The sequence below is a fragment of the Anomalospiza imberbis genome, chromosome 8 (genome assembly GCF_031753505.1).
Source record: "Anomalospiza imberbis isolate Cuckoo-Finch-1a 21T00152 chromosome 8, ASM3175350v1, whole genome shotgun sequence".
NCBI lineage: Eukaryota > Metazoa > Chordata > Aves > Passeriformes > Viduidae > Anomalospiza > Anomalospiza imberbis.
The window spans coordinates 34,651,611-34,659,957 of NC_089688.1; positions in this window are offsets into that span (position 1 = coordinate 34,651,611).

Genomic DNA, 8,347 nt, shown 5'->3' on the forward strand with positions numbered 1-8,347 from the left:
GGAAAGGGTGCTCAGGCCTTGGCAGGGGCTGCCCAGGGAGGTTTGGAGTGCCCAGCCCTGCAGGTGGCACTCAGAGCTCTGGGCTGGGGACAAGGTGGGGATCTGGCACAGGTTGGACTCGATCCTGGAGATCTTTCCCAAGCTCAGTGGTGTTTCTGCCTCCCTTAACCAGCATTTATCACCAGTTAAACATGGCAAGTTCCAAACCAGAGCAGGATCCAGAGCCAGGATCTTCCCTGGCATCACATCCTGTGGGTGGGGCAGTGCTGAACTTTCGCTCTCAGGGCGATGCTGAGGTCAGCAAACCCCACCCGAGCCCTGACGAGTCCTTCCAGCCCATTCCCAAACTTCGGGGCTGTTTTGTTTACACTGCACAAGGGATGCTCCATCTGCATTTCTGATTGGGAATGCCTCTTTCCATCCGAGTGCACTCCAGTTTGGCTGCCTCCTCTCTGGGGTGAATAACAAAGAGCATGCCAGTTGTCTGGAGGAGCAGCGGCTTTCTGAGTCACAAAAGAGCCCATTTTATCAGAAAATCTAATAATGTGCAACACTTTCGTGAACCAAACCCTGTGTGACCAGCTGGAACTTTGAAAAATTTCACAAGAGGCCGTGGGGACAGTTAATCATGACAGAGGCAACTTTTATGCAATTCCTGAAGCAGCACGGAGTTACATGATCTGTCCAAGGGTAAAGAGGGCTGGGGGATGCTTTGGGGGAGGAGTTTTTGTGTACAGGCTGTTTGCCCAACGAACTGCTGCTCAGGACAGGGTGGTTAGCTCCCCTGTGTGCCTCAGCTCACATTAGAGACACTGAATTTATCCTTTCCACGTTCTTGTCTGGGATGCGGCTTCCTCAAGGGTCTGGAGCACACGTGCAGGACTCGCTGGCTGTAGCTGCTCTGCACAGCAATGAGAGATCAGCCATCAGCCAGTGGTTTAAAAACTGCTAAACTGGGGAGTTACTGCAGCTCCAAGTGTTCTTCTGATGACAGGTCTGCCAAGCATCCAGCTTCCTGACTGTGCTGGATTAGACATCACATATTTAACTGTGCATTACAGGAGAGCCTCGGGAGCCCAGTCATACTTCCAAGAAGGCAGCTGTGAAGAATCCCAGAATCCCTGAGGCTGGAAAAGCCCTCCCAGACCATCGACCCCAGCTGTGCCAGATCCCCACCTTGTCACCAAGTGCCACCTCCAGGAATTCTTTGGACACCTCCAGGGATGGGCACTCCAAGCCTCTCTGGGCAGCCCCCTCCAATACCTGACCGCCCTTTCCATGGGGAAATTCTTCCTGATGTCCAACACTATGTAATCATTACTTAATTATTTGGGGTGCTGTGGGGAGAGCTCTTTCCTGCATGTTTAATTCTGGGGCTGGTGGGCAGGAGGGGCCTGAGGGTGGAGGAAGTTGAGGTGCTCAGCCCTTGGACTGCCCCATCCCTACTGACCTCTCTGAGAAATACAAGTGGGGTTGATTCTGTGAGGTCTGGACAGCCTGGCGTAGCAGGAAGTGTCCCTGTTTGTGGCAGGGGGTTGGGCAGGGTGGTCCTACAGGTCCCTTCCAACCCAAACCCGTCTGTGACCCAAGCGCCGTCCAGCTCTTCCATGGCTTGGGTTATCAATGCAAATTTCATCCTGACCTCACAAGATATCCAAACCCACCCCCTTGATTAATTATTCTCATCCAAAATCCCTTATTTGCACAAGGCAGGCTCAGTCCTGGCTCCATCAGAGTGCTGCTGCTGGTGGGGAGAGAGGGAGGGATGGCTGTGCTGCTGATATCCCTGCAAACATCCTTTCATTTCCTACATGAAGGTTAAAATCCTGCATTTCAGCTCCGTCTTTCTTCTCTCCTTCCCTTTTAGCAAAATCTGCTTAAGTTTTGAAGCAGTTCTTGAACAGCTCCAAAGGCCCTCCCTGGTGGATTGCTCCACCATTAAGGCAGCTCTTTACGGATGTGTCCCGCTCATTTCGGTGGAATGAAACGGCAGCTCTGTCTCTCACACCATGGGTAAAAGCTGCAGGAAACTGAAACTGAAACAGAAGTACAACCCACAGGGGAAGCACTACCACAGGTTTCATGTATTCCCCCCGGAAATCACAGAAGTCTTTCAGGGTCTTACGTGTTTATGCTGAAGCGTGTGCAGCCCCTGCCTGGCTGAGGGCACCTGTGTGTTTCACATTTTGGTGTCTGGGGGGGTTTGCAGCAGATGCTGGAGCTGCAGGAACCTCTTTGCTTTCTGAGCTGGAGCTGCTGGTGCAGCTCAGAGATGTTTTCCAAGGCTTGGTGTTGGTTTTTGTGACACTGGGCAGGGAGGGTTTGTGCTTTTTGGGAGTGCAAGGGATGCTCAAACAGCCATGCCGTGGTGCAGGTTGTTATTTCATGGAATCCTGTTGTTATTTCCTGTTTCCTGATGTTATTTTATATAAATCCAAGCTGTTATTTCATGGATCATGGAGTATCCTGGTCTGGAAGGGACCACAAGGATCGAGTCCAGCTCCTGGCCCTGCACAGACACCCCAAAAATCCCACTGAGAGCATTGTCCAAACACTTCCAGAGCTCTGGCAGCCTCAGGGCCGTGCCCATTCCCTGGGGAGCCTGGGCAGTGCCCAGCACCCTCTGGGGGAAGAACCTTTCCCTGAGATCCAACCTAACCCTCCCCTGGCACCACTTCCTGCTGTTCCCCCCAGCCCTGTCACCAGAGCCCTCATGCACAGCTCATTACCAAAACCAATTATTTATTTCAATCCACGTTTTGCTGGGAATGTTCAGCCAATGACTCAAGCACGAGCTGTGATTCCGGCCAGCTCTGGGTGCAGCTGGCAGAGCATCAGCAGTACACACTCCCCAAAAATGCCTCCTTCCCTGGTTTGGAATGCAATTAGAAGGGCTTGTGTTTGTGCCTCTGCTGGGAGCCCAAGTGTTCCAATTGCTGAGCAGTTTCCCTTCATTTGAAAACTTTTCCCTTCCCTTCAGCCCAGGAGAATCTTCATAAAATAGCTGAACTTTGCTTATCTCTTTATAAAGTGCTGAACTTTGACCAGGGAGGCAGGACAAGTGGGCGTGTGAAAGCCAGGAGTGGTAGCTCAGCCTCGGGATTAAACCAGGATTAAGAAATGCCCAAATAAGAGGAAATAGGGCCAGAATTACCCGGTGAGCTGGGCAGGGCGAGCTGATCCTCCAGCAAACACCAGGCAGGAGCTGGGCCCTGCCATCCCGAGCCTCGGCCCCTCATGCTGGTGCTGCTGCTCCAGTTTCTCTGTCGTCTTGCACTGAAAATTTGTCACCGAGTCTGCAATGGAAATACTTCTGTAATTGCCAGTATTATATGGATCATTGACCTTCAACAGGGAAGCTGCTGAAGCAACTGTCCATTTATCTGGAAAATTACCACATGGCAAGAGCACATTAGGCTGCTCCCCTCTGTCTCCTGCAGCAAGGGCTTTCAGCTGCTGGACGACGAATCCCTGCCCGTGGCTCCAGCTGCAGCTTCGGTGCTGGGATACAGCAGGGAAAGGGGAGAAAGGAAAAAGGGCTTTCTCCACTGCAGCACCTTGAGGGGGGTTTGACATCCTCAGAGGGACAGCAGATCCCGGGTTTGGGTCCCCAAGTTAAATTTCAGGTTGAAAATAGAGATGTGAAAGGTGTAGGTCAAGGAAAGAGTGTCGGAGATGACAGGAAGCCTGCAGGGCCAGGGCTCCTGCTCCAGCACAGTGCCTGAAATAAAGGATAAATACAGTGATAATATGGTAATAAGTGAGACATACAGTGATAATATTGGAATAAATGAGAAATACAGTGATAATATCTTAATAAATTATAAATACAGCGATAATATCATGATAAATGAGAAATACAGTGATGATATCATAATAAATGGTAAATACAGTGATAATGCTGTAATAAATGAAAAATACAGTGCTGGGGCAGTGGAATGTGCTCCAGCCTGGAGCATTCCCAAAGTCCTGGACACACCAAATCCCAGCAGTGCTGCTTTGCATGGTGGGTTTGAGGGGATGGAGGTTCAGCACTTTTAGAGAATCCCAGGATGGTTTGGGGTGGAAGGGACCTTAAACCCCACGCAGTGCCACCCCTGGCATGGCAGGGACACCTTCCCCTGTCCCAGGTGCTCCAGCCTGGCCTTGGGCACTGCCAGGGATGGGACATTTTCCCCAAATTCTGCCTCGTGCAGTCACAGGAGGTTTGATCACATCCCAGGCTCCAGAAGTGACGTTCTTGTGCAGAATTTTCTTCATTTCCAGCACTTTTGTGGCATTAGAATTCGTGTTCCCGGCATGGTATTTCTGGAAACCCTGTGTGTGCCCAGCTCTGCTTCTCATGGAGGGATGGCTGCTCAGGGGCTCTTGTGTCCACATGAGTTTTGGGGTCAAAATAAACCTCGTTTAGTGTTTGTTCAGCAAAATGTGTTTATGGAAATTTATTTATTTAAACAGCGTCAGGTGAAGTGGGGGAATGAAGCCAAACCTTTCAGCTACACTTCTGTGCAAAATGACTAAAAGAGGATTATTTCCTATAAATATACCGAGTTATTTCCTTCCCAAGTGTGGCTCCAGTTTTCAGCTCTGACTTTGCGAGCTGATGTTTATCAGGCAAAACAAAGGATAAAATTAGCTGCTCGTTAAGTTCAGATCCACTTCTCTTATCTTGTAACTCTGCCTGGGGGTTTAAAAAAAGCCAAATGAAAAGCAGCTCCCTGGAGCCCAAGGCCATGAGCTGTCCTTGCTGGGGTTCCAGGGCAGAGCATCCTCCTGCTCCTAATCCTGGATGCCTAAAGGAGCAAATTCCTAATATCAGATATCCTAAAAACGCGGTTTTATTGTCCCTTCCTGGAGCACTGGCAATGCCTTGAGCTTTATTCAGAGTGTATTAATAATCCATCTAAAAGAAGCATTTCCTATTTTCCTTGAGGCTCTTGCACAGTCCTGAAGCAGTTTTTGTTGGGATTCTCCAGCTGGATTATTCTTTGCCTTGTCCCATAATTTGCAGCACTCTCCCATGAGTACAGCACCCTTAAATAAACCCCCCTAATTTTCTCCTGTAAATATTTGTATTTTTACCCACATCACTGGTGGGGAAGGTGCTGGAGAAATATGGAGCTGGTGGATCACATCCCTTCCTCACTTCATTTCTTCCTTCGAGAAAATTTTAGTGGTGTTTTTTTTTTTTTTTAGTTTTTCCTTCCCACATGAAATATTATCAAGAAACAGAGAAATTTAAGTTAAAACACTTTAATTGAAGATTTTCTCTAGAGCAGGTTAAGACATCTCTTAACCCTGGTGGGATGGAGGGGTTGTTGTGGGAGAAGGAGCTGGAATTTGCCATGTCTGACCCATGAAATTCCAGAGAGAGGAGCGGTGAATCTTCTGCCTGGGTATTTTCTCTCTTAATCCCATATTAAACTTTGGGCTCAGTTTCCAGGAGAAGTTTGGCAATGGAAAAAATAAAATCTATTCTTTAAAAGCTGAATGCCTTTCAAATATAATTTACAGTTAAAAGTTTTCAATAAGCTCATTCAGAACTTGCATGGAAAGTTTGGAGATTTTAAAGACTGTAATTAATTGGAATTTAATCTGGCCCCTCAGCAAACGCCTTGAAACACATCTCTTATTTCTCTTATTTCCCACAATTTATGTTATCCTGGGATGTGCCAGGATTAGGATTGGAGCAGCCCCGTCTGCATCAGGCTCACATCACACTCTGCTGTGACTTTGGATGCTGCCATAAATCAAAATATTCGTAATTTTCATATTCTCCTTAGTGCTCTCCCGTGTCTTTTCCAGCTCAGGCTGCCTCCACTGTGCTGTTCCATTTATGTCTCAAATCCCACGCTGGAGGCAGAACATGGAAAGCCTCAGGAGGGGGGCAGCACCACCAGGAATGACCCCAAAGGTCCTGTGGAGGCTGGAGAGTGGGATCAGCACAGCCAGGGTGAGTTAGGGGTGAAAGGGGGATGTGACAAAGCGTTCGTGTGGAGTTCTGTGCAGCACTTGGAGCAAAAGGAAAATTCTTAATCACAGGATAAACTTTGAGGTGAAGGTGCTGAAGGTGAGTAAGGTTCCAGGCCAGGCTGGACACTGGGGTGGGGGCAGCCTGGGGCAGGGGAAGGGGTCCCTGCCGTGGCTGGGGTGGCACTGGGTGACTTTGAGGGCTCTCCCAGCCAGAGCAGTGTGGATTCCAGGGTGGGACGGTGGCATGAAGTTCCCACTGGGCTGCAGGGTTTCTCCCAGCCTGGAAGAGGGGCCACGCGGCGAACGGGGGCTGAGCTTTGTTTCAGGGGCACAGAACAGCAGTGTTTGGGGGAATCTGGAACTCTCAGACCTGCAGGCAGTGAGGGTGCCCTGGCCATGGAGCAGGGCAGAGGGAGGCTTGGCCAAAACCCTGCAGGGAGCCTGGAGTTCCGCTCTGCTCCCTGCGCTGTGCCAGCGGGTGGCACCTGCTCCACCTGCGGTGGCAGAGTGCCCTCAGCACCTGGGCACAGCTGCAGCTCCTCTCTCACAGGCTGTCGATGTCTCGGGGTTCAGAGGGGTCAGGGTGACCCCGAGATCCTAAAGAGTCTTGGCTTCCCTAGCCCAACACAGCCAAAGAAGGAGCCTGGAATGTGTCTGATTGCTCTTTCGAGGTTGTTTATTTCTCCTTCTCTATAACATTCTCTCTCTGCCCTGCCGAGCTCTGCCTAGCAAGGAGGCCATGGCATTCTGCCCGAGCCTCGGGAACTCCCACCTTATATACTGCAAACTACGTGTGTGTGTGTGTTTACAATTGATTACCAATTCCCATCACCCATGTTAGACTGTGAATCTGTGCCTTAAACCAACAGAAAAGTGTCATCATCACAGCAAGACATGGAGGGCAAGGAGAAGGAGGTCAGGACATACCCAAATTCCTCCATCTTGACCCCTGAACCCCATTCTAAAATCCCCAAAATTCTACTTTTCCACCCTGTGTTAATTCAACTACCACACTACTCAAACCCTTGTGGCTTGTAATTCCTCAAACAGAATTGACAGTGTTCCAAGGGCTAAAATTGTAGCCACAGGTGTTTTTGACTTCATGCCAAGGTCTCTGAGCCCCCTGCCAGGGTCTGGAGCCAGCCAGGGCAGCCAGAGAGATGTCCTGGACTCCGACAGCAGGCAACCTGGAAATATTTGCATTTTACTCCAGAGCTGCCCAGGCAGTACAGAGAGCAGGATGAGGCCCCAGGCAGCCTTTGCTTTGTTAGTGAGAGGAGTTTGTACCAGGCTTCATTTTCACTCCCTAAGCCTCCCTGTGATCTGCCTCGTGCATCTGTTTCCCCTTGATCTCGCTGCCTGACTGACAGCTACTTTACACCAGCATTATCTGTCAAAACATTATTTAATGGAATCCCTTCTAGAAGGAGTTTTTGTTATTATTAGAAATCAAAATGCGGTGATAATTGAATCCCTTTGTATTCCCTGTGTAATGCAGGGAGTAAGACACATTCACACCTGAGGGGAAAACACATCTGGATTTCCTCTTTGCCCCAAGTCCAGGAGCTCTCCCTCTGCCTGGCTTTGATTCTCCTGCCTCAGAGGGGGAGGAAATTTGCAGTGTGTGCATCTCATCTGAGGGAAACAATGCCATACATACTCTGATTTTTTTTTCTTTTTGCTGTAGGAATGGCATTAAATAAATACATAGCAGGCTGCAGTGTCACAACAAGGAGATGTACAATTACGAAGAAAAAATACCCCAAGGAAATCAACACAAGGCTTATTAATATCCAGACCTGCAGAAGACAACTGTCAGACAATTGGTCAACAAGGTACATGGTATCTGTTAGATACTGACTAACCCATTATGATCTTTATGAAGTGTCCTTTTGGGGGTCTAGATCTTCAAATATGAGTTGGAAGACCCTTTTCTTTTATTAGTTGCTAAGCTCTTTATACTTTTACCATATTGCGGCAGGTTAGAAGTCTGAGCTTTATTGTCTTATGTTATTGAAAATCCAGATTCCCGCAGCCTTCTCCCTCAGGTCAAGATTTGTCTGAGAATACATTCTCATTTCTCCATGTACAAAGGCTGTCTGGAGAGAGGCAGAAAAAGATTATGACTGTAATATACTTAAATCCAATTTATTTGCCTGACTAGAAACTTCCACACTTCACAATTGCTTCCTACAGAAGATTTTGTATTTAATTCCTTCATCGCAGCGAGGAGCAGGAGAGATCCGAGTCCTCCAACAGGTCTGTGCTCCACACACACCTGAGCCAGAGGAGAGGGAGGGAAGCAGCAAATGGACGCTCACTTTGCACGGCTGCAGGTTATTTCTGCTTCAGAAATGAGCAGAAATGGGAAGGG